The 27,590-nt window shown below is 42.3% G+C and overlaps 2 long non-coding RNA genes and 1 other non-coding gene across 3 annotated transcripts; 1 reads left to right on the plus strand and 2 right to left on the minus strand.

The window, feature by feature from the left end:
* Window positions 1-134: 134 nt before the first annotated feature.
* trnar-ccu lies at window positions 135-207 on the plus strand. The gene has a single exon. It is a non-coding gene; the product is annotated as a tRNA-Arg (tRNA).
* A 3,722-nt stretch (window positions 208-3,929) lies between these two features.
* Window positions 3,930-7,650, minus strand: LOC124869223. The gene is made up of 3 exons (XR_007038527.1): window positions 7,363-7,650; window positions 4,199-7,217; window positions 3,930-4,122 (listed from the first exon to the last, which is right to left on the minus strand). It is a non-coding gene; the product is annotated as an uncharacterized LOC124869223 (long non-coding RNA).
* A 5,347-nt stretch (window positions 7,651-12,997) lies between these two features.
* On the minus strand, window positions 12,998-13,255 carry LOC124869047. The gene is made up of 2 exons (XR_007038468.1): window positions 13,195-13,255; window positions 12,998-13,121 (listed from the first exon to the last, which is right to left on the minus strand). It is a non-coding gene; the product is annotated as an uncharacterized LOC124869047 (long non-coding RNA).
* Window positions 13,256-27,590: the final 14,335 nt, after the last annotated feature.

Consider the following 27,590-nt stretch of genomic DNA (forward strand, 5'->3'; position numbering starts at 1 on the left):
TAACATAGCTTACGTCTTACGGACGACAGTTAAATATTTCCAATCGGAAGGAACGTGGAGCAATAGAAACACAGCAACGTCTCTGTGTCTGGTGTTTAACTTTATATATGATGTGTGTCAGGGACACAGGCGGTGCCCCAGTGGCCTAATGGATAAGGCACTGGCCTCCTAAGCCAGGGATTGTGGGTTCGAGTCCCATCTGGGGTGAACGAGATTTTGCGATATTTGTAGATGTTTTTTTTAGTTAAGAAAGTTATGTTCTACTCTCTAGTATGAAAAATCTTAAATGCATCTAAACGTTTAGCTGTAACATATTTATATCCATCATCATTCTAAAATTGCGCCACTCAAGGTGGAAGCAGGTTGGAGTAGCTCTGTTACTTTTGATTCTGATTTATTCTTTTTTGGGAACTATTCCTCTTGTGGTGGATACAGTTGATTTTTTTTTTTTTGGACGACTGTCCACTCCGGTGTCGGATGCTGTGCAGCTTGGTAGATTTTTCTTAATACTTTCTCTTTTTGGACATTTGTTATGATGCATTGCCATGGTAACGGGGTTGTTTCTTACAACCAGGAGCAGCTGATTAATATCTCAAAAGCTCAAATAATACTTCAACTACAACCCCAAATCCCTGATGAGTTGAAAAGGAGACGCCGTGGATGCAGAGCAAGAGCTAAGAGAAGAGAGAGAAGGAGGAAGTTCAAACCATCTCTTCCGTCGATTATGATGGGCAATGTGAGATCATTGGGAAACAAGTTGGATGAACTCCAAGCCCAACAAAGGACTCTTGCAGTATTATGTGTTTTACTGAGACATGGCTGCAGGATCATATCCCAGACTCCAGCGTCTCTCTGCCGGGCTTTTTAACCATACGAGCAGACAGAGATTTAAAGAGGAGCGGCAAATGTAAAGGAGGTGGACTGACAGTACTTGTGAACAACAGATGGTGTAATCCAGGACATGTAACTGTGAAGTGTCGTCTCTGCAGTCCAGATATTGAACTCTTGGCAGTAAGTTTTTGTCCATATTATTTACCCAGAGAGTTCACCAGTGTTATTTTGGCAACAGTTTACGTTCCACCTTCCGCTGTTGCCGACACTGCATCTGATGCCATCAGCTCAGTTGTTGCTAAGCTACAGACACAATCCTCAATGCTTTTGTGGCAATTTCTGGTGATTTTAACCATGCTTCACTCTCTGCTACACTTCCAACGTTTCAACAGTTTGTCAGCTGCTCCACCAGAGAAAACAAAACATTGGATTTGTTTTATGCAAATGTCAAGGACTCATACATTTCTACAGCAAGACCTCCTCTAGGCAAATCAGATCACAATCTTGTTTTTATCTGCTCGAAATATAAGCCCCTTGTTCAGAGGCAACCTGTAATAAAGAGGACTGAGAAAATGGTCACAGGAAGCTGAAGAAGCTCTGCAAGGTTGCTTTGAGGCTACAGACTGGGACGCACTGTGCCAGCCACATGGAGAGGACATCAATGCCATGACTGAGTGTGTAACCGACTATATAAACTTCTATGTGGATAACATCATCCCCACCAGAACTGTGAGATGCTTCCCCAATAACAAACCTTGGATCACCAGTGACCTGAAGGACCTGTTTACAAGAAAAAAAAGAGCCTTCAGAGAGGCCTTCAGAGAGGGAGACAGAGAAGCAACTTAAAGTCAAGATAAGAGACAGCAAGGAGGTGTACAAGAAGAAGCTGGAGAGCAAGCTCCTGCAAAACAATATCAGTAATGTGTGGACAGGAATGAAGAAGATCACAGGTTTCAAGCAGAAGGATGATCAGACCGATGGATGTCTGGACAGAGCCAATGAACTGAACACATTCTTCAATAGGTTCAGTTCAGAAACAAGCTTCGCATCCTCCTCTCCTGCTCACAGCCAAACAGACATCCCACCCTCCTTTAACCCACAGGACCCACAGCTGTCCAGTAACACCTCAAATTTTTTATCTTCCACCTCAGCCCTAGACCCTTCTGCTTCTACATGTTTGCCTTCAACCATATCAGAAGATGCTGATGCTTCCTTTGCTTCCCCCTTTCACCTGTGTGCCTCAAGAAGTCAAGTGAAGATGCAACTGGAGAGACTGAATCGGAATAAGGTTGCAGGTCCAGATCATGTCAGCCCTAGAGTCCTGAAGGGCTGTGCAGAGCTCCGCGAGATTCTGAAGCACCTCTTCAACCTTAGCCTGGCCCAGAAGAAGGTTCCGGTGTTGTGGAAGACCTCCTGTCTTGTTCCGGTACCAAAGAAAACTCACCCATCAGTCCTCAATGACTATAGACCTGTTGCCCTGACATCCCACATCATGAAGGTCCTAGAGAGACTCCTGTTGGCCTACCTGAGTAAGCAAACAATAAACTATCAGGACCCCCTTCAGTTTGCTTATCGCTGTGGAGTTGGAGTTGAAGATGCCATCATACACCTGCTTCAACAAACCCACTGTCATCTGGACAAAGCCAGTAGCACTGTGAGGATCATGTTCTTTGATTTCTCCAGTGCATTTAAGACAATCCAACCTGATTTGCTTTGTCAGAAACTCCAGAAGACTCAGGTGGAGGCCTCAACAATCTCCTGGACAGAGAAAACATATATAGCAGTTGCAAGGCTGTTTACACTAAACTGGCCCCATGTGAAAAAGGTTTTAATTTGTAATTAAAAGGTTTTTAGTTTGTAATGAAATCACAAATTAGGTGTGATTAACAGCAAATGCTGAGTTTAATTTTGCTCGCCATACCCAGGCCTGATCACTACAAGGCTTGTAAAGACAAGAAAACATTTAAATGCAACTTGTTTGACAGCATGAAGTAGGCTAAAAGATCTTAAACAGCATAACATCATGCCTCCAAATTTAAATACAGCTAACAAACAAAGTTGTTGACATCCATCAGTCTGAAAAGGTAATAAAGCCATTTCTAGGCCGTTGTGTACAAAATGACAAAATATAGAGGAATAATAACCTTTAAAAGTGTCTGGCTAACCAAGAGCACATTAAGAGCTTGTCTATGAGATCAGAGCAACTGTATGCTGGGGGAGGTCCTCAGTATCCCTGGCCTGGCTAGTAGGCCGGGAGCCTTGTTGGTTAGTGCTTGTTGGACTGGGGATATAGGGCCTTGGGCGCACCAGAATAGGGTCTGGTGTTACGAGGTGGGGCACCTGCCGGGGTCTGTGTGGTGCCTATGGTCCTGGCAGGCAGACCAGCCAGGACCATGATGAATATTTGTAGTGTGTCCTCGGGGAAACGTATAAGTAGTATATGCTATTTTTACAGTGGTCTGGTGTTGTCAAACAGGGAAATCTGGGTATTTTAACAAATGTTCGAAGTGGAGTAAAAAATAACATCATCCTGATTTTGATTAAAGATAATATGCAAGTAATGTAACATATTCTGCACATATGAGTATTCAATGGTAGCTATATTTAAACGTTAAACTAGGTGTAGTCTCTCGCCCATAGACTGCTGGAGATAGGCACCAGCTCCCCCGCGACCCACTATGGAATAAGTGGTAGAAAATGACTGACTGACTAGGTGTAGCTCCTCCACCAAAAGTTCCCAACGGATCAGGAAAGTGTTATCATTTTTGGTACTGAGTTGACCCACATGCAGAACGCACTCAGAAGACAGGAGAAAGTTTAAAACAGGTTGTAATTTAAATGTTTTGTAACAGGTTTGATAAGTGATTCAGGAAATCCAGGACCAGAAACAGAGAATGAGTCTTTAACTGCACATGGAAGATGACAGGTCGGATTAGTAATGATGCTGGAGGATATTGCAAGTTTGAGAAGGGAAAATGTGCTTACAGGGGATGAGATGATGAACCGCCAGGGAGGAATGAGTGGGGTCTGGCAGCCAAAGATCAGCCAGAGGAGGGTGAAGTTGATCCAGGAGAAAGGTAAGCTTGGCACAGTGTGATTGGTCTTTGCAGGGCGGCTTGGAAGGTGAACATGGTGGAGGGTGAGCACGGTTCGATCATAGGAAAATCCGAGGAGGGAGGAGTCAGACTGCTGCCAGCCGGAAACTTCAGTCCAAGGAGATAACGTGAATTCATGGAGGTAAGTTCAGGAACCAGGAAACGAGCTGGAGCAGGATCCAGAACACAGGGCAACCTGAGGAAGAACAAACACGAGGTGAGAAAATCCTTCTGAACAAGGAATCAGAAACATCAGAGGGCTAGAGCTTTACCACAGTTGGTTAACACTCAGTCATCGAAGTGCTGGCAGCAGACTCTTCTTAACCTTCTGCTGATGAGGCTTGATGTGCAACTCCTGTGCAGCACCCAGCCACCATGTTCAGACAGGCTAGGGGAGGAATAAGGAAGTAGCAAGAAAGGGGGAGACAAAGTCTCCCAGACCCCAACATCATCCTCCCCCTCAACGGCCGACGCCTGGCGGCCCAGAAGAGGTGCACTGAAGCGAAGACTGATAATCACAAATCAAATCAAATCAAAGAAGGATCACAAATAAAAGAACGGGGCACCCAAGATCAGTCCTCAGGACCGTAACCCTCCCAGTCGACGAGGTACTGCCAGACACGACCCCGCCGACGGGAGTCCACTATCTTTCGGATTTAGTAGACAGGGTGCCCCTCAAGGTCACGGGCAGGTGAAGGGGAGGGCACAAATTGCTGGTCAGGATAGGTTTAATCTGGGACACATGGAAAGTGGGATGGATACAGAGCGAGAAACTTGTTGTCCTAGACATAATCTTAACAGTGTGGCATACATATTATCTCACACAGCTGCAAGCGAAAGGCTGAGAAGCTATTACTGTAAGACTAAATAAGAGAAGAATGGAACAACACTGAGGGGTTCTAATACTTTTGTCAGTTCCTGTAGAGAATCAAGGAGCAAAGAAAACAAGGCACTAAAATTTTCCATAGCAATCCATCCTCTTTGATTATAATGAAACAAGTTTCATATGTTATCGAACACCCAAGAAACTTTATACTGAATGACAATGAAGGAAAGTACAAGAAAATCAATTTCAAAATGTGAATCGATTAGTAATAAAGTGAATAAAAACTAATCAAAAATTGATTGAAGTAGTAATAAAAATTGACTAAATAATGTAAAATGAATAATGAAACATTTTTACAAACCTAAACACTACAACACTAAACTACTATAACTGTCATCCTCTTTGTTGGAAACAATTTATCATTCTGTTGGAAACAAAACATCTCTCCAATCAACAACCTTTTAAGGAATGATCAGATAAAATGAATACACAAATAATATACAAAATTCAAACACTCAAAAGAATTAAATGAAGAAAATATAGTAGAATATATTAGTACACCAATATACTAGCAAACAGAAATAATGAGTTATTATCTACCCTGTGTGTGTTCAGTACACATCTACATCATTAGAATTAGGAGGATTATTTGAATAGATGTAAATTGAATATCGGTAAATTTATTAGAAAGCATCATCATCATGAGAATCACTTTCAGACTCATCAGAGCAATCCAAGGGTTCCCCTTCACCTGTGAGGAGAGGCATCTGATATGACCTGGAGGTAATCAATCTATTAATTAGAGTAAGCAGGCAGGGCACAGCAAAAGAGGATACCTGCAAAGGTGGCAAAAGAAGGCATACCTGCAATGATAAAAACCTTCCATTTACCAAAGGTAGCAGTAAACCTATCAGACAAAGAATCAGCACCAGAGTCAGGGTACCAGGGAGCCAGGGTGCATAATCCATCCAGAGCTCTGGTTACTGAGCCATCAGGACCTGTTATTTGGAATAAAAGTACAACATAAAGGACCAAACATGGCACAAACACCTCCCTTTTCAGCCAACGACATGTCTAAAGCCATTCTGGTTTGCCAAGACATAAGAGAACTGGAGGTTAATTGGTCAGTTATGCCGACCATTACATCTCTGATGATGTTTGCTAAGTGCTGCATATTGTAGTGGACATAATTAATGCGATCAACGTTTTTGTTAGGAGTAATCCAAAGAAATATTGATTCAAACCCATTGACTATAGGATTGGCTAACTTATACTCATCTGGAACACCACGTGGGAGAGCAGGAGTAGTGAAAAGTTGTGGTCTGGATGAAGAACAGGCAATACACTCTGTCATGTTAGTGCTTTTGGCAGTAAATGTTATCCATTCTAACCAGGTGTTTTTATCAGAAAATCTAGTTTCAACCTGCAATATTACTTCAGGTGATGAGACATTTAAGTAAGTGACCAATGCTTGAGGAGGTGTGGTTGGGCTAGGAGAAGGGCTAACACCAGTAATATCTAGAACTTCATCAGGAGGTTTAGGTTGATCCACAAACTGAATTCGAAACAATCCCAGTGGGTCTCTTCCAGAGACATCAGCTCCTAAAACCAAAACAAGTTCATTAAGTTCTGCATGATTAACAGTAGGCCAGGGATTCTTCTACATTTCTCTGACAGTTATTACCAGTAGATTATATCTGGTGGTGTCAGCTCGAGTGGACTTGTCTCTAATCAAACTGATGTGTTGCTGCAGGCTCTGTGGAACATAGTTAGAGTTTGGGTTGACATAACCTTTTGGATTTAAATTCCAGTACACATAAGTCCAGTCCGGATACCATTTTCCAATTGCTAGCCTCCCAGGTGTGCGGACACAAATGTACACATCTGCATTCTGAAACCAACTGTCATAACCTCTGCGGGGTACCACGTCACAGAGGTCAATCCTTGCTGCCACTGTGGTATTCTTAGGGTTACCTTTACGGTTACATGTCTCAGTTGTTCTGATGTGGAGACAGCTCTGTCAGACCTGATAAGCTTTGATAAAAAAAAACATGGAAAGTAATAAACCAACATAACAATGATGACGACAGAGAACAAACATGCAAAAAGTCCCATCTTCTGTACATCTTCAATTTGGGAGACTTGAGGTAGATAAAAGACATCTTCTTCTCATTCGTGATCTTATTTAAAGCAGACGTTGCACTGCCCAATGTCATAATGTTTTTAACGGAGTTGACCCTCATGCAGAAAGCAATTCAGGAGACAGACGTTTACGGTGAAGTTTTTATTTACAGAGCAGTGTAGTGAACAGGGAAACTAGAACCGGGATACCAACTGTAAAAATAAACAGGATTGTAAGCAGGGAAAACTCAGGGTCAAAATTAATGAACAATAATTCTGCCTTACTGGGTTGATGGAATGATCCGCCAGAGGGTGGAGAGCGGAGAGACCAAATGGTTGTTTACCTGTGAGACAGATGATGGTGGATAATGGTGTGCCAGGATGATAAGTTGGACCAGGGGTTTCAGATGTAGGTGCAGTGGAAGGAGGAGGGTGGACAGGGTTCTTGAATGGAGATCCAAGGAGCAAAGAATTCAGGAGGCCACCAACCTGTGTGGTCCAACAAGGTAACGAGAGGCTTGAGTCTTTGTTCATGGAGCTGGATCGCTTCTTTCCAGAATTGGTTAATCCAGGCAGTTCCACGCGGAAGGCAAGGTCAGGTTCAGGTAATCCTGCAAGGTAACAGATTCAGATTACTAAAAGTTCAAGGCAAGGACAAGACATGGTAATGTGGCTTGAGCTGTACCACTAAGGGGAACACTCTGGCAGTGAGTTGCTGGCAGCCTCCTCCTTATATACTCCTCAGCAGGTAATCAAGGGAATAGAGAACACCTGTCACCTCTCCTCCAGGTTCCACGCCATCTAGGGACTAAGCACATAAAAACACCAAACAAACAGACAAGGCACAGATCCTGACACCCAAGGGATTATTATGCCCATTGTAAAAACAGTGTTCTTCACCCACCTCTTCAATCACTCTCCAGTGATTAGCTTACAGTTCTTTGGCTTGTGGTGGGCCGTTGTCCTTCATGGGGTGATCTCCTTTCTTTACATCCTGTGATGGTTGGAGCAGGCCTAGTGCTCTAGCCCGTTGGCTTGAGCCGACGTCCCTCAGGAGTGGAGTCGTCTGGTGGATTAGGAAGCCATCTGCGGTAAGCAGCCACTGTTCGAGCCACCAGCAGCACCTTGGAATGGACTCTGTTTGCGTTTGGACCTTCGATGTCTCTTCCTTGGCTGGTCCAATAACCCTTGCTGCAGTTGGTGTAATCTGACTGCATCCTGCTAATGGCAGACAGCTCCACCTGGAGAGAAGGCTCGATATATGCAGACAAACTTCAACAGTAATAGCTGAACAATTACATTTTTTTTCAGTGGCCTTCAACAGTTTTAGAGTACATAAACTATTGTGTTTTCATTACACCAAAACAAAATGAAACTTATGTCTACCCTTATTTTGCATGGAATTCAAATGCAGTGGTTCATTATTACCCCAGGTGCTTAAATCAGTTTGTATCATATTAAAGCTCAAAAATCTTCAAATAGGGATATTTACTTTGATAAGTAAGACTGGTCCATTCTGAGTCGGCATTTTATCCACTGTATCACTTGGTGATGTCAAACTTTAGATCTGCTGCAGTCTGAACTCCTTTATTTATAGCAGTTGGTTCAGTTACTGAAGGTTAAAATAATTTTGTTTGTATTTTTACCTTTCCCATTAAGCAGAAACTACTTTAACAATTACAAGAAGTGCTGGAAACGAAAGGTTTGACTTGAGAGACATGAAACACAGGATGGATACGTAGGCTGGGAGGCAGGCGCAGACGAAGAGCAGAGGGACTGATGACTGAGTCAATAGTGTAGGGGCCAATGAAACGAGGAGACAGTTTTTTGGACATAGCCTTCAAAGGGATGTCTCGGGAGGACAATCAAACCTTTTGGCCAGGATGGTACGTCGGAGTAGGCCGCCGTCTGCGGTCGGCGTAATTCTTATTCTGGTCTGCTGTACAAAGGAGAGCTCTGGTAGCATTTCCCCAGATATGTTTACAACGGCGTATGTGGTGCCGAACGGATGCTACGGCTATGTCCTTTTCATCTGCAGGGAATAGGGGAGGTTGATAACCAATAGATACCTCAAAAGGAGAGAGGCCAGTTGCAGATGAGATTTGTGAGTTGACTGCATATTCGACCCAGGGGAGATAAATACACCAATCAAGAGGTTCAGATGCGGTCATGCATCTGAGGATGGACTCCATCTGTTGGTTCATGCGTTCTGTCTTTCCATTTGATTGGGGGTGGTACCCAGACGTCAGGGAAACTTTGACTCCAAGGGCCAAACAAAACTGTTTCCAAACACGAGAGATAAATCGGGGGCCACAATCTGACAAAATGTCCTGAGGTATGCCATGAAGGCGAAAAACATGCTGAACCAACAGCTGGGCAGTTTGGAAAGCAGAAGGAAGTTTTTTCAGTGGAACAAGGTGGCAGGACTTAGAAAAATGTTCAACAATTGTAAGGATGACCGTATTTCCCTTAGAAATAGGTAAACCAGTTACAAAGTCAAGGGCTATGTGAGACCAAGGTCGTTTGGGTGTACTGAGAGGCTGGAGTAACCCATAGGGAGGCTGATTGCCCGATTTTTGTCTGGCACAAACTGAACAGGCCTGCACATACTCTTTAACATCCTTGTGAAGGGATGGCCACCAAAATCGCCTGGAAATAAGTGAGATGGTTCTGCTAACCCCTGGGTGACCTGAGAATTTGTCTGTATGAAACCAGCGGATGAGCCTAAATCTAACAGAGGTAGGAACATACTTCCTGTTGGGAGGACCAGTACCTGAGTCCGGTTCGTTTCGTTGGGCATTGTCTATAAGGTCCTCCACCTCCCAAACTAGGGCTCCAAAGGTCCAATGGGACGGCACAATGGGTTCAGCCTCTTTTCCAGTGGAGTCCGGTGAGTGAAGCCGGGAAAGAGCATCCGGCTTGATGTTCTTGGAGCCAGGTGTGAAAGAAATGGAGAGGTCAAAACAAGAGAAAAACAGTGACCAACGTGATTGGCGTGGGGTCAGTCTTTTGGCTGTTTGCAAGTAGGCCAGATTTCTGTGATCGGTCCATACTAAAATGGGGTGCTTAGCACCTTCCAGCCAATGTGTCCATTCTTCGAGAGCTAACTTAATAGCTAGCAGCTCCCTGTCTCCTACGTTGTAATTCCGGTCTGTGCTAGTGAGACGACGAGAAAAAAAAAGCACATGGGTGGATTTTTCCATCTGTGGTAGACTGCTGAGAAAGCATGGCACCAACTCCTGTATCAGAAGCGTCTACCTCTAAAATAAACTGTCTGGAAGAGTCAGGATGAACTAGTATGGGTGTCTGAGAAAACCTCTCCTTTAATGCCTGAAATGCCTCGTCAGCTTCTGGTGTCCAAGAAAACACTATATTTGTGGAAGTCAAGGCGGTGAGTGGTGCTGCGATTAAACTAAAGTTCTTGATGAATCGTCGATAAAAGTTTGCAAATCCAAGGAACCGTTGTAGCTGCTTGCGGGAGTTTGGGACAGGTCATTCCAGTACTGCCTTGATCTTCTCAGGATCCGAGCGAACCTGTCCACCCTCCAGGATGTATCCCAAAAATGTGATTGATGTTTTGTGGAATTCACATTTCTCGGCCTTTTCAAACAGTCTATTTTCCAAAAGTCTTTGCAGGACTAGACGGACGTGACGGGTGTGTTCTTTAATGTCCTTGGAGTAGATCAGGATGTCGTTAAGGTAGACAAAAACGTTCAATAAGTCCCTAAGTACGTCATTGATAAGGGACGGAAACACTGCAGGAGCATTTCTTAGTCCAAAAGGCATAACCAGGTATTCAAAATTGCCTAACGGGGTCTTGAAGGCGATCTTCCACTCATCCCCCTGGCGGATCCTAACTAGATGGTAAGCGTTACGGAGATCTAACTTAGAAAAAATAATTGAACCGTGAACTGGTTCAAAGGCCGAGGAAAGGAGAGGAAGTGGATAATTGTTTTTCACGGTAATTTGGTTTAACCCCCTATAGTCGATACAAGGGCGGAGTGAACCATCTTTTTTTTCCACAAAGAAAAACCCAGCTCCGAGTGGAGAAGATGAGGGGCGAATTAACCCAGTCACAAGAGATTCATTAATATAGTCCTCCATAACCTTTCTTTCTGGTCCTGAGATGTGATAGAGCCTACTGGAAGGCAAGGGGGCACCGGGAAGCAAATCTATTGCACAGTCATAGGGTCTATGCGGGGGTAGTGACAAAGCCTTGGATTTACTAAAAACTAACCTGAGATCATGGTCCTCTGGAGGGACGTTAGAGAGATCGGACATCTCATTTTCTGCAGGACCTGACTCAGAGGGGAGTGATGCTACTGCTAACTGTAGACAAGAAGAAAGACAGTTAGTGGACCAGGATTCTATTCGGCTTTCTGCCCAGTTAATGTGAGGGTTATGTTTCTTGAGCCAAGGAAACCCCAACACGATTGAATTCAATGCGATGGGAAACACAAAAAAAGAAATCTCCTCCCCATGATTTCCAGAAAGGATTAAGGTCAACAGTTTGGTTCTATGTGTGATTCGTGGCAATCATTTCCCATCTAACGAAGAAACTGATTGAGGTATGGGGAGTGGCTCAGTCTCAATCTTAGCTTCACTAACTAACCTCTGATCAATAAGGTTCTGGTCGCTACCTGAGGCAATAAGAGCGGAAAGATTCTGAAAAGGACGGTGAGAAATTAATGTGGCAGGCAAACTAAGTCTGGGGGTAACAGGACGGTCCGTCAGTATCCCCTCACTTACTGACGGACCTGGCCTTTTGGTCCCGAGGGACGAATAGGACAGTTTGCGAGAAAATGTTCAGTTGAGCCACAGTAAAAACACTGATTTGATTGGCGGCGTCTCAGTTTTTCATCCGGGGAAAGCTGAGTATGTCCGATCTGCATGGGTTCAATTCCAGAATTATGTGAAGCAGAAGTGGAGCAACTAATTTCGGGTGTTGAGCTAGAGAGATGAGTCCTAACTGCACTCCGTTCTAATCGGGATCTTTTTCTTTCCCTCATTCGGTTATCTAATTTGACGGCTAACTTGATTAACCCATTCAAGGTCTTAGGCTCGTCGACTAATGCTAAATCATCCTTTAATGGTTCATTTAAGGACTGGAAGAAAGCGGCTCTAAGACCGCAGTCATTCCATCCAGAAGCTGCAGCCAGGGTGCGAAAATCTATGGAGAACTCAGCTACTGACTGGTCTCTCTGTTTAATAGACCATAAACTTCGAGCATTGGTGGTTAAGTCTTTCTCACTGGAGAAAACCTGTCGAAACTCCTCCTCAAACTCGGAAAATGTGCAACCAAAGTCCAAACAGTTTGAAAAACGGGCCTCTGCCCATCTTAAGGCTTTTCCAGAGAGTAACCCTAGTATAAAATAAATCTTAACAGAATCATGTGGAAAGGATTGTGGGGAGCGATTGAAAACTATAGTGAAACCCTCACAATCTTCTTTCTCACCAGAGAATTTTTCAGGATTCGGGGAATTGACCACACGTGAATGCGGTAGTTGCTGAGAAACCGGAGAGGCTGAAGCACCCTCTACTGACGGGGCGGAGAAATTACTCAAGGTGTGCTGAAACAAGGAGGCTAGTTGTTCGATCTGCTGATTGGTCTGTTTCTGCTGTTCAAAAAGAGAACGGAGGGAAGAATCATGAGTTATGATTTGGTGTTGTTGTTCAGATAGAGCTCTCCTGAATGCTTCTGCTGGGTCAGGTTGGCCAGAGTGTTCTGTCATATTGGTTTTAACGGATTTGACCCACATGCAGAAAGCAATTCAGGAGACAGAGTTTTACGGTGAAGTGTTTCTTTACAGAGCAGTGTAGTGAACAGGGAAACTAGAACCGGGATACCAACTGTAAAAATAAACAGGATTGTAAGCAGGGAAAACTCAGGGTCAAAACTAATGAACAATAATTCTGCCTTACTGGGTTGATGGAATGATCCGCCAGAGGGTGGAGAGTGGAGAGACCAGATGGTTGTTTACACGTGAGACAGATGATGGTGGATAATGGTGTGCCAGGATGATAAGTTGGACCAGGGGTTTCAGATGTAGGTGCAGTGGAAGGAGGAGAGTGGACAGGGTTCTTGAATGGAAATCCAAGGAGCAAAGAATTCAGGAGGCCACCAACCTGTGTGGTCCAACAAGGTAACGAGAGGCTTGAGTCTTTGTTCATGGAGCTGGATCGCTTCTTTCCAGAAGTGGTTAATCCAGGCTGTTCCACGCGGAAGGCAAGGTCAGGTTCAGGTAATCCTGCAAGGTAACAGAACAGATTACTAAAAGTTCAAGGCAAGGACAAGACAAGGTAATGTGGCTTGAGCTGTACCACTAAGGGGAACACTCTGGCAGTGAGTTGCTGGCAGCCTCATCCTTATATACTCCTCAGCAGGTAATCAAGGGAATAGAGAACACCTGTCACCTCTCCTCCAGGTTCCACGCCATCTAGGGACTAAGCACATAAAAACACCAAACAAACAGACAAGGCACAGATCCTGACACCCAAGGGATTATTATGCCCATTGTAAAAACAGTGTTCTTCACCCACCTCTTCAATCACTCTCCAGTGATTAGCTTACAGTTCTTTGGCTTGTGGTGGGCCGTTGTCCTTCATGGGGTGATCTCCTTTCTTTACATCCTGTGATGGTTGGAGCAGGCCTAGTGCTCTAGCCCGTTGGCTTGAGCCGACGTCCCTCAGGAGTGGAGTCGTCTGGTGGATTAGGAAGCCATCTGCGGTAAGCAGCCACTGTTCGAGCCACCAGCAGCACCTTGGAATGGACTCTGTTTGCGTTTGGACCTTCGATGTCTCTTCCTTGGCTGGTCCAATAACCCTTGCTGCAGTTGGTGTAATCTGACTGCATCCTGCTAATGGCAGACAGCTCCACCTGGAGAGAAGGCTCGATATATGGTTGCAGACAAACTTCAACAGTAATAGCTGAATAATAAAAAAAAATTTCAGTGGCCTTCAACAGTTTTAGAGTACATAAACTATTGTGTTTTCATTGCACCAAAACAAAATGAAACTTATGTCTACCCTTATTTTGCATGAAATTCAAATGCAGTGTTTCATTATTACCCCAGGTGCTTAAATCAGTTTGTATCATATTAAAGCTCAAAAATCTTCAAATAGGGATATTTACTTTGATAAGTAAGACTGGTCCATTCTGAGTCGGCATTTTATCCACTGTATCACTTGGTGATGTCAAACTTTAGATCTGCTGCAGTCTGAACTCCTTTATTTATAGCAGTTGGTTCAGTTACTGAAGGTTAAAATAATTTTGTTTGTATTTTTACCTTTCCCATTAAGCAGAAACTACTTTAATAATTACATGGATCTTTATCAAAATATCCAGCAAAGGAGAATGAATCTTTTGACTAATTTAGAGGAACTAACCCCGTACATTCAGACAGGTTCTCAGGATGAGGCTGCATGGTTCAACCCATTAGTCAATTTAGCATTTGTCTTTTGTCTTTAATGATTGAAAAAAATGTTTTAGCAACCAAGACCTCATTAAATATAATTTAAAGAAATTAAGAATGTATTTCCTTCTTGCCAATAGATTGCTCCTCAAAAGGTTCATTTTGTACATTAATATAAAGGTCTATTTTCCCTATAGACTGTTTATTTTATAATTTCGTTAGCTTCAGTTTGTGTAGGTAATGTGGCATTTTCCTTTAAATTTCATTTGAAGTCATGCATATAATTTTAACCTAGTTAGAACCACATATGATTGATGTACAGGTCCTTCTCAAAATATTAGCATATTGTGATAAAGTTAATTATTTTCCATAATGTCATGATGAAAATTGAACATTCATATATTTTAGATTCATTGCACACTAACTGAAATATTTCAGGTCTTTTATTGTCTTAATACGGATGATTTTGGCATACAGCTCATGAAAACCCAAAATTCCTATCTCACAAAATTAGCATATCATTAAAAGGGTCTCTAAACGAGCTATGAACCTAATCATCTGAATCAACGAGTTAACTCTAAACACCTGCAAAAGATTCCTGAGGCCTTTAAAACTCCCAGCCTGGTTCATCACTCAAAACCCCAATCATGGGTAAGACTGCCGACCTGACTGCTGTCCAGAAGGCCACTATTGACACCCTCAAGCAAGAGGGTAAGACACAGAAAGAAATTTCTGAACCAATAGGCTGTTCCCAGAGTGCTGTATCAAGGCACCTCAGTGGGAAGTCTGTGGGAAGGAAAAAGTGTGGCAGAAAACGCTGCACAACGAGAAGAGGTGACCGGACCCTGAGGAAAATTGTGGAGAAGGGCCGATTCCAGACCTTGGGGGACCTGCGGAAGCAGTGGACTGAGTCTGGAGTAGAAACATCCAGAGCCACCGTGCACAGGCGTGTGCAGGAAATGGGCTACAGGTGCCACATTCCCCAGGTCAAGCCACTTTTGAACCAGAAACAGCAGCAGAAGCGCCTGACCTGGGCTACAGAGAAGCAGCACTGGACTGTTGCTCAGTGGTCCAAAGTACTTTTTTCGGATGAAAGCAAATTCTGCATGTCATTCGGAAATCAAGGTGCCAGAGTCTGGAGGAAGACTGGGGAGAAGGAAATGCCAAAATGCCAGAAGTCCAGTGTCAAGTACCCACAGTCAGTGATGGTCTGGGGTGCCGTGTCAGCTGCTGGTGTTGGTCCACTGTGTTTTATCAAGGGCAGGGTCAATGCAGCTAGCTATCAGGAGATTTTGGAGCACTTCATGCTTCCATCTGCTGAAAAGCTTTATGGAGATGAAGATTTCATTTTTCAGCACGACCTGGCACCTGCTCACAGTGCCAAAACCACTGGTAAATGGTTTACTGACCATGGTATCACTGTGCTCAATTGGCCTGCCAACTCTCCTGACCTGAACCCCATAGAGAATCTGTGGGATATTGTGAAGAGAACGTTGAGAGACTCAAGACCCAACACTCTGGATGAGCTAAAGGCCGCTATTGAAGCATCCTGGGCCTCCATAAGACCTCAGCAGTGCCACAGGCTGATTGCCTCCATGCCACGCCGCATTGAAGCAGTCATTTCTGCAAAAGGATTCCCGACCAAGTATTGAGTGCATAACTGTACATGATTACTTGAAGGTTGATGTTTTTTGTATTAAAAACACTTTTCTTTTATTGGTCGGATGAAATATGCTAATTTTGTGAGATAGGAATTTTGGGTTTTCATGAGCTGTATGCCAAAATCATCCGTATTAAGACAATAAAAGACCTGAAATATTTCAGTTAGTGTGCAATGAATCTAAAATATATGAATGTTAAATTTTCATCATTACATTATGGAAAATAATGAACTTTATCACAATATGCTAATATTTTGAGAAGGACCTGTATTTAAAATATTTATAGCTTTTGTTAGCTCTATGTTTTAGCCATTTACATCATTAGAATTATTCATTAAGAATGAATGAATTTATCATCATGTATTTCAAATGAATTAGTATTAATTAAATTGGTCTCAGAGTTCACCACTGTGAATTTACCTAAATAAATTTAGGAAAAAACAACCTGGTTGTTTCTATTTGCAGTCACCTCAGTGTTAACAATAAAACATTAAATGTTATGAAGTTCATTTTAATGTTTCCATTCTAAATGAGTCACATCATCTTGATTTGTCTTGGTTTAAGATGAGTAAATTTAAATTATGCAGGTTTAATGCATAAATCCTACCAATTGAACCTAATTATTAATTATAGTATAGGATCATGACTCAGGTTTGTTATCAAATATATTCCCTAATTGTGGCATATCTTGAACTTTCAGATAGTTTAATTTATTGGCACCAGGATAAAGTTTTCAGTCCATTAAATCCCCAAGGATTCTGCAAGCAAAACTAATTATTTGAAGAAGTTTAAACTATTTCATTAACATTTTAATCATAAAACACATAAATCTAAATTTCATGCTTTATCCTTACTCAATCATTTTATAAACATGCATTTTAATGCAGTTATCACAACAAGCCCCCTTTATTATTCTCACTTTTCTTTCAAACAGTGTTGAACTCAGGAAGGGAGGGGTGAGCGTTTCCATGGAAGTTAAGGTGTGTTCATACCTGGTAGGTGGGCGGAGCCAGGCGGAACCAACCTCTGATAGGCTGTCTGTAGGTGGGCTGTGGGCGCTCCCCACGGTTCTGTCCTTCCAACCCATCTTAGTGGACCTTAGACTGCAGAACTGTTAACATCAACTTACATCAAAAACACGCTGCTTCTTAGGAGTTAAGAAGCTTTCCTGAAAACTGAAGGTTTTAATCAGTTTGGGTTAGAAAACATTATTCTAAACATGAATTATTATAGCATGCAACATATGAACAAACACTCATTCATTCCAATGAAACAAAGACAAACAGCACAGACAGAGACACAGTTGGACAAAATTTAGTTTTTTTTCCCGATCAAATTGTAAATATCAAATTTAATAAATGTTTTAATGATATCAAATCTACTCAGTGACTTAATGAAGCTCCAGGAATTTAAAGAAATTTTTAACAATCTCTTTTCAAAAATGTTTTTTCTTAGCATATCTCCAGATGCTTTGATTGATAATCATCAGGTTCCTGTTTAAAGATAAGTGCACACATTCAAAGAGTTCTCAAATAATTTAGAAACACAGCAGCAGTCTTGTCTTATATGAATCCAAATGTTTTGCTGCTGAAATTCTTTGCTAATTCTTCATACTTTAAACATTGTAATGACAGCAGAGTTGCTGTTAAATTTCTCTTTTTGTTAAGTTTTAATTTGATCATAGCTGTATTTCAGAATTTCTCTGCTCAGGTTAAATGGAGACAATTATTTTTAGGCCGGCATTGGCATTTTCTGGTTATACCCAGACACTAAACAAACACAAACACTGCAGTGTTAAAACTTAAACAGAAAAATGAACAATTAAGTTTAATCCCCAACTAGATTTTATTTCATTATAGCACTTCAAATCACATAATTGGACATAATTTTCTTTAAATCAGGGTTATTAAAGTTTTGAAAGTTGGGGAAGAAAATTATTCTCAGGACTCCTCTGTTATAATTCAAATGCTAGAAAATGTTCCATTATTTGAAATATTGGTAATTTGAAATTATCTTTTGTGGTAATTAAAAAATATCTTTTGTACTAATTTGAAATTTGTTTGGTACTCCTAGGTAGTGAAGGATTTAATTATTCTTTTACTCTATAAGTCCCAAAAAATGAAACCTTTATTTGAACATTTTCAAACTCATCCAAGTTGTCATGAAATCAAACATTTCTCCCTGGGGAGGAGACTAGAGTTTGAGCCACTCTTCCTCTTTAATGTTAAAAGAGGGGCCTTTATTTATCCCTAAAATAAAGGACTTTACCTGCCTTTATGCCCCATAAAGGTCTTTCCTATGATTTTAATTCCTGAACACTAATTACTTCTGCCTTTATTCTGTTATAAAGGACTTTAGTCACTGAGTTTTAATTTCCTGAATCCTAGCCCTGGCTCCAAAACAACCTTCAGCCTCAGTCTGTGTTCCCCAGAGTAGAAACCTAATTTGAGTATTGATAGATTTCAAAGCCAGAACCCCTCATTGGCTTCGATCGTTTACTTAATAAGTGTAGTATTTTGGGTTGTTTTTTATTTGAATGTACTCTGTTCAGTTAAATGGCATACCTTTAACCTTTATTGATTTATTTAAATTTTTTTCACTGACCCACAATCTATGGCTCACGGGCCTCAGGCGTCTAGGAACCACAGGTTGAGGACCACTGCTTTAAATACTGATGCCAGCTTTCTGCAGAGATTAAAGAAAATGGATTAAATACCTTAAATATTTTGGTACCTTTTCAGAGTTTCAATCACTAGTTCACAGCTCTAAATAAGCCCCACATCATATTTTCTTTTAACCCAGAGTTCATAAGGTGCTTCAGACATTATAATAAAACAACACAGATCTGTTTTGGATTAAAGGAAAAGCATGCTTCAAAATCTGGTTCTGTGGTGGGAAATAGTTCCACAGTTTCTGGAAGAAGGCCTTTCTAAGCAGAGTCTTAAGAGAACATGATATTAGAGTTTTTGTGGTACCACTTGTCTAATTAGATTCTTTCTTACCTTCAGAACCAAAACTACATCTTTCTAATCTCATTTTACACATTTTTGCCAGGGAAGATGTGTTTAACTGAACCCATTACTCTGAAACATTTTGATGTTGGGGTGTTAGAGAAAATAACAAGTGTGTTTACATTCCAATGCAACACAGAAGTGATTAGATTTTCTTTCTTTTCCCAGAGGAGAAAATGCAGAACCAAGCTTTTCATAGTTTTGTCAGGACCAGATATGAGGTACAGTGTAAGTCAGCAGGCTTCATAAAATCAGCTAATCTAACCTCTTCCCAGCAGCTGCTGTAAAAACAATGAATTTGCACCATCCATTCAACTCTCATGAGACCCTGAGAGAGAGAGAAACAGAGCGAGAAACCTGTTGTCCTAGACATAATCTTAACAGTGTGGCATACATATTATCTCACACAGCTGCAAGCAGAAGGTTGAGAAACTATTACTCTAAGACTATATAAGAGAAGAATGGAACAACACTGAAGGGTTCTAATACTTTTGTCAGTTCCTGTAGAGTATCAAGGAGCAAAGAAAGCAAGGCACTAACATTTTCCATAACAGTCTGAAAACGTGTTTGACCAGACGTTGTGCTGTTTGAAAGGCGGATGGTAATTTTCTGAGGGATACAAGATGACAGGCTTTAGAAAAACAGTCAATGTTTGTGAGAATGGTGGTCATACCTTGAGAAACTGGGAGTCCAGTAACTAAGTCCACAGCGATGTGAGACCAAGGACACTTGGGTATGCTGAGGGGTTGTAGCAGTCCAGCAGGTGGTTTATGGAATGACTTGTTGCGAGCACAGATGGGACATGCAAGTACATATTCCTTTATGTCCTTATGAATTGAGGGCCACCAAAAGTGTCTGGAAATTAGTGCAATGGTGTGACTAGAACCTGGGTGATCGTAGAATTTAGGGGAGTGAAACCAATGAATGAGGCAGGAACGGACTGAGGATGGAACGAAGGTTTAGTTATGTGGACCGGTACCTCGGTCTTGTTCATTCTGTTGGGCTTGGAGAACAAGATTTTCAATCTCCCTTATGAGGGATCCGATGGTACAGCTAGGGGGTAAGATGGCTGCTGGTTTTTTGTCAGAGTCATTGGAAGAGAACTGTCATGAGAGAGCATCAGGCATTACATTCTTGAAACCAAGACAGTAGGAAATGGATAGGTTGAAACAAGAGAACAATAAGGACCAACGGGACTGCCGGGAGTTCAAGCATTTTGCTGACTGAAGGTCAGAGAGATTCTTGTGATCAGTCCAGACCAGCACGGAATGTCCTCAAGAGCCAATTTAATGGCCAAGAGTTCTCGATCACCCACATCATAGTTTCTTTCCATAGGTGATATCCTACAGAAAGAAAAAGGCACAAGGATGAAGCTTTCCATCAGAGTCCGAACGTTGAGACAATATTGCACCCACCCCTGTGTTGGAGGCATCAACTTCAAGTGTGAATTGTTTTAGTGGATCAGGGTGGATAAGGGTTGGGTGTTTGAAAGAACTTTTCTTTAAGAGCAAGGAAAGCAGAGTTAGCTTCTTGGGTCCAAATGAATGTGGTTTTGGTTGAAGTGAGAGCAGTCAAGGGAGCGGCTGTTTGACTGTAGTTGCGTATAAACCTGCGCTAGAAGTTAGCAAAACCCAGGAATCGTTGGAGCTGTTTACGGGTGTCAGGAACGGGACAATCCAGGACTGCTTTGATCTTGCCCACCTTCGAGGATAAATCCTAGAAAGGTTACTGATAGTTTATGGAACTCACACTTCTCCCCCTTAACAAATAATCTATTTTCCAGGAGACAGAGAACCAGGCGGACGTGACGACGGTGTTCAGAGAAAATCTCGGAGGACATCATTTACTAGAGCTTGAAAGACTGCAGAAGCGTTGCAAAAACCAAAAGGCATAACTAAATATTCAAAGTGGCCCAATGGTGTCTTAAAGGCAGTCTTCCAATCATCTCCCTGGCGGATTCTGATAAGATTGTATGTGTTGTGGAGATCCCGTTTTGTGAACACAGTAGATTCCTGAACAGGTACGAATGCAGATGAGATGAGGAGAAGATAATATTTTTTTACTGTAATCTGATTTAGATCTCTGTAGTCAATGCATGGGCGAAGGGACCCGTCTTTCTTACCCACAAAGAAGAAGCCTGCCCCCAGTGGTGACAATGAGTGACAAATAAGGCCAGCAGTTAGTGAGTCATTTATGTACATTTCCATGGCTTGTCTTTCTGGACGGGAGATGTTGTACAGTCTGCTAGATGGTAGTGGGGCTCCAGGAAGAAGTTCTATGGCACAATAGTATGGGCGAATAGGAAGTAATGATAGAGCCTTGCTTTAACAGAAAACCTGTTTCAAGTCATGATACTCCTCAGGTACCTGTGAAAGATCGATGGGGTCCGCTTAATTTGGTGTCACCGGGGGCAGACTTGGAGGAACGGCAGACTGCAAACAGAAGGAGAGACAGTTGGTGGACCAGGAGTCAATGCGGAGTTCTGACCAGTTGAGATGTGGATTGTGCTGTTGTAACCAGTTAAAACCTAACACAATAGCTGATTTAGTAATGGGAAAGACGAAGAAGGAAATGAATTCTCTATGGCTATCAGAGATGATTAATTCAAGGGGTTTGGTTTGGTGGGAGGTCTTTGGCAAAGCTTTACCATCCAAGGCGGCAACTAGAAGAGGTGTGGGAAGTGGCACAGTTTCGATCTTGACTTGGGAAACTAAGTTCTGGTCAATAAGGTTCTGTTCATATCCGGAGTTGATTAAGGCAGAGAGACTGAGATTATCATTGTTGAAAATTAGTGTAGCTGGTAGAGTGAAAGAGGGGACTTAGAATTATTGTGATGGTCCGCCAGTTTCCCCGTCATAACTGGTAGGCCCTCTCTTTTGGCCCAACTGGGCAAGAGGCGATGAAATTATCAGGGGAACCACAGTAAATGCATTGATTGGATTCTCTACAGCACTGTTGTTCCTTGGGGATAGAAGGGTCCGCCCAACTTGCAAGGGCTCAGATTCTGGGGCAGATGGGTTGGAAGTTGGCCGTGGAGAGGTTGTGGTCATAGGTGGTAACTGGGGTCTCACAGCAGATCTCTCTAATCTAGATCTCCTTCTCTCTCTAATCCTGTTGTCTATTTTGGTAGCTAAAGCGATGAGTTCATTAAGAGTTTTGGGTTCATCAAGTAGGGTGCACAATTCTCATTTTCCTCAGTGAGAGGTGACCGACTCCTTCTCTCATGCCGGTGTGCAGAAACCAGAGTTAATGAGCGACCCTGCTCATGTCGCTTCTCCTTCCTATCTCTGCCAGCTGAATATCAATGCGAGCAGCCAGATCCTCGAGTTGTTTCAGGGAAGAGGGGTAGTCACGGGTCGCTAACTCATCCTTGATGTCTGCGTTTAATCCTTTCATGAATGCATCCATCTGTGCTGCCTCATTCCAACGGCTCTCTGCAGCCAACAAATGAAAGTCAATTATATAGGACGAGACAGGCTGATCACCCTGTTTGAGGGACAGTAATCCTCTTGTGGCCTCACGACTTGGAATGACCGGGTCAAAAACTCAAATGAGTTCCTTGGAAAAAGTTTCATAAAAGTTACAAGATGTAGACCTGTTTTGCCATTCAGCAGTCCCCACTGTTTTGCCTTTCCTGCTAGCAGAGATATAACAAAAGCCACCTTGGAACGTTCAGTGGGAAAGGATGACGGCTGAAGCTCAAAATGAATTTCACACTGAGTTAGAAAAGCTCGACATTGGTCTGAGTCTCCCCTGAACATCTCAGGCGGAGAGAGGCGTGGCTCCCTTACCTCTGCTGGAACCCAACCAGGAAAGGATCTCATCAACGTGGGTACGCCACTGTTGTGCTGGCGATGGGTCCATTTTTGGCCAGATTTTTCTGCTATGAATCAGAAAAAGGTGGACCCAAGATTCAGCCAGACACAGTACTGAAAGTTTAAAAGGTTTATTCAGCCACAGGAAAACGTCACACAGGTAACACTCCTCACAGCTTCCAGGAATCACTGCTTTTGTCTTGGGTGGAACTTGAAATCCAGAGGGGAAACCTCAGTGGGCGGCAGGCGGTGATCTCCACAACACAGGTAAGAAGTGACTCCACGCTCAATAATCCAAGGACAGAAACAGGGTCAACGATAGGAACAAGAGGCGTCAGGCAATGGGGAGGCAGATGTATAAACCAGATGCAGGAAACAAGGTCGACAACCAGAATCCAAATAGTCCGACAGGGAGCAGGCAGAGGCATAAATCCAAAAAGCAAGGCAAGGTCAAGAACAATGATCAGACAGGAAGGAACGCTGTCTGACAATCAGACACAATGGCTTTCAAAAATCTGGCACCGTCTGCTTGTCAGAGTCAGTATATATCAGGGAAGACACAGGTGCTTGGCATTCCACAGATTGCACTACACTGCAGCAGCCACCAGGTGCATCTAATCTGCTGATTGCAGCCAGGGAGACAGGGTAGAGCAGACGTGCCAGAATCATAACAGATCCAGAACACAGGGCAACCTGAGGGAGAACAAACATAAGGAGAGAAAATCCTGAACAAGGAATCAGGAACATCAGAGGGCTAGAACTTTACCACAGTTGGTTAAGACTCAGGCATCAACGGGCGTGGCGCTGATGGTGTAGGGGTTAAGCGCACGACCATATACGGAGGCTACAGTCCTTGAAGTGGCCGTCCTGGGTCAGAGTCCCGGACCCGGCTACATTTGCCGAATGTCTCCCTCTTTCCTGTCTGCCTACTGTAAAAAAAAATAAAGGCCACTAGTGCTGAAAAAATATCTTTAAAATGACCTATTTTACTATTTAATTTTGGTCTATCACACATAGACTGCTGGAGACTCCCCCGCGATCCACTATGGAAAAAGCGGTAGAAAATGACTGACTGACTGACACAAAGTACTAAGAAAAATATTGTTTGTGGTTGTAGAGTGAAAAAAATGCATTCAAGTTCAAGGGTTTGCATACATCTTTCAAGCCACTGTTCATTGCTTGTAAGAAAAAGACTTAAATCTTTTGCATTGCACATCCTGTCTTGTCCAGGTGTACCATTACAACAAGCAGCAGAGTTCAGAGAATCCCTCCATTTGATTTAAATGATGTCTGTCTTGATAAAAGTATCAAGCACAGACTAAGTTAGGATGCAAATGGTCGCTTGCTTTTCATGATGTTATACTTCATTTCTTATCAACAGTGCATGTAGAAGGACAGCCTTTAAAACACTTTGAATGTTCACCAGGAAAACATTTGTTTTGCAGGTGTATTTTGCTACTTTGTTTAAGAGTTCATGGGTGGTATTTCTGTGTATGAAAATGTTCTGTATTCCTCCCAGTTTGTTAAGAAGAGGATAAATTCGGTCTCAATTCTTTCTGTGCAAAGGCGCTGTCAGGATGGAGAGGATCATCTTCAGTGTTGTCATTGTCACAAGTGCTTGCTGTTGGTGTGAAAAATATGTCTTTGTCCAAAACAAATTAAATTGGCCTCAAGCTCGGAACCACTGCAAGACGCACCACACTGATTTTCTAGCCCTCACCAACAAAGAGGAAGAGGAGGTGTTCAAAAAATATGTGAATGGTGACGAATCTAAGCAAGGATGGATCGGTATCTACTGGGATGGTCCTAGCAATGAATGGAAATGGTCCGGAGGGAAATCTGTCACCAACCTCCCCACTCTCTCATTTTCCGACAAGGCTAAAAATATCTACTGGAAAAAGGATAAATGGGAATGGAGATCAGGTAACGAAGATTGCAGTTTCTTCTGCCTGAACATGCTTGTTGTGCAGGAAGAGAAGACCTGGGAGGATGCTCTTGAGTTCTGCAGTAAGAAGGGTACTAAACTCACCAGCCTGCTCTCTGCGACAAAGAGCCTTCAGGCTCAGAATGAGATCCAGCCGTCCGGCTTCACCAAGCAGGTGTGGATCGGTATGCGTTACCTTGGAGACAGATGGCTGTGGGTGAACGGAGACCCTCTGCCATACGAGGCCTGGCCGATGGGAGGGGATCAGGACCACCAGTGTCCAATGCTGAGGCGCTGTGGAGCTTTAACCAAACAGGGAGTGTGGGAGAGCAGGGACTGCCAGGAGAAACTCAGCTTCATCTGTGCCTGAGTGTGTCAATGGGATGAATGATCAGTTCTATAATTAGAAAAGTTTCAAAACACTTTATGTATTCAACTACTGCTTGGTTATCACATCAACGTCATGTCATGTACTATCTTGTTGCTCATATTTATTCCAGGCTGAATTTATTCTCTTTGGTGATATTTATTACTTTAGGTTATTGTAAAACTACAGGAAACATGTGGAACATGCACCAAGATCACTGAGGAGGGAATAGAACTCATAGCGAGAATGTAAATCTTTACACCATTTACATGAATTAATGCATTACTGCAAACACTGCATGGCTGGTGCAAATACTTCTTTTAGCTGGTCCTTCATACATTATACTTTTATTATTTTTATTTTTATAACACTGTAGTTAAGTGTTTGAGTTTCCATGGTGGTTGGGTGCCTGACAGATTGAATCAATGCTTCTATGGACAACAGCAGCCATAATTAATCAATGATGTGATTTTAATTTAATTATTTCACTGTGTGGGCTTCATATAACCTTGAGTTTATATTTAATGTGTGGCATTCTTGCTCTGAGGTGATCATAAAGAGGTTGTTCATGGCTTAGAAAATTAATGACAGTGATTATAGTTAACCTTTTCTGTAGGAAAGCCCCCATTTCAAAAGGTTTCCTAACTTGCTTTAGACTTACTATATGATTTCTGTGATTTTCTTAATGTAATGATTAAATTGTTTTGCCTTCCGTCACAAATAAAATCGACACTAGTCAATGTAGTAATTCACATTGGCTCGGCGTTGCTTCAGTATGATAGAGAGCTCTCTTCCGTCATCCATCAGAAATACAGACCGAGTCTATTTTTGCCAGATGATGGAGCACAAGTGCAAGAATTTTACTGGGGGTAAAATTCACAGATAATGACGCCAATGTCAGATGCATGAACGGATCCAAAACACAGAAATTCATCCAGTGTGAATTGCCGCACTGCACAATAACCGAGGGATGATGGAGCAGACACGGAGCCTAGTCAGTGTGAAACAACTTGCTTTACACTTAAGCATCATCATAAACTAAGATTTTTTTCTCACACTGTGTTGATTAGATTTTAAAAAATGTTTATTTCCCCACCAGCTCAATTAAATATTGTCAATGAGATAAAAAATAAATAAACAAATAAATACATATATACATCATTGAAGGGTTCATATTTTAATTTTTGCCAGGTGATTTATTATACCCCTTTCTAATTTATTGTGACAATGATAAGCATAAAATGACAGCAAGTTCTAAGGCCATTTGCAATATACAGTCTCAAGCATCACTGCTTCAAAACAATGAGTAATCATGTTCTAATCATTTCTTCTATATGGGGTACATCAGTGTGTGATAGCCGTTTCAACTAGGAATGTGGGAGTGTCCTAACTTATTCCTCACCTAAAACTGCATTTTTAATCTCATTATACACGAAACAAATATTAAAAGGACTCTTCTTGAATTATTATTGTTTATTTAGGATACTTGAAATTTTCCGTATTGGTATAGATTGTTAGAATTGATGTTAAACAACCATATGTCTAAATACAGAAGAAAATCAGACAGGCTGTCTTAGGGTGTCCTAATTTTTTCACAAGACTGCACAGCACTTTGCTAAAGTATTCACTTATTTTATATAGTCAATACAACATGAAACTGTAATGTTTTCTATTAGTGTTTCATAGTATTGACCGACACAAAGAAGCACCTATTTAGGAAGTGGGAGGAAAAGGATCAGACATTTTCCAAATTAATAAAATGTGGCATGCATTTATTTTCAGCTCCCTTGTTTGGTACCATTAAATAAAATGCGATGCAGGCTATTTCCTTCAGAAGTCACCGTAGGTGGACCCTATTTATTAATAGGGTCCACCTGTGTTTACAGAGTGGACATTTCCAGAACTATGGCAAGTACACAGCCATTGTTGAAAAAAAAGCAATAAGTTCAATTTGCAGTCTTCTACAAGCTATAATGGGGGCACAACAAACATGGAAGAAGGTCATGTGATCAGATGAGACCAAAATGTAACTTCTTGATCTACATCCAAAAGCAATGTGTGCTAGAGACACCATAAACACTGTATTCCTTATGCGAAACATGGTGGCGGCAGCACCAGGCTGCGGGCAGAGACAGGGAAGAATGCCAAAGTCAGTCAGTCATTTTCTACCGCTTCTTCCATAGTGGGTCATGGTGAAGCTGGTGCCTATCTCCAGCAGTCTAAGGGTGGGAGGCGTAGTACTGTCAGGATTTGGGGTTTTGTTGGTTCCGTGCTTGTTTGTTTTGTCCTGCAGCTTCTCTACCAGAGGACCTCCTACAGTTGGCTACTGGGCTGAGCATCCTCCTGCTGCACCTCCTCAGATGCAGCACATCAGGTGCAATCAGACTGGCAGGATAAATAGGCTGGAAGCCAGTCACTCTTCGCCTGAGTGTTTACCGTCATTGGTAACAACAAGCCACCTCTAGATAATTCTGAAACTTTTTCCGAGTATTTTTGATACCTTAGAGCCAAGCCTGAGCATTCGCCT

Source organism: Girardinichthys multiradiatus, chromosome 5, assembly GCF_021462225.1.
Source record: "Girardinichthys multiradiatus isolate DD_20200921_A chromosome 5, DD_fGirMul_XY1, whole genome shotgun sequence".
In the NCBI taxonomy this organism is placed as follows: Eukaryota; Metazoa; Chordata; class Actinopteri; order Cyprinodontiformes; family Goodeidae; genus Girardinichthys; species Girardinichthys multiradiatus.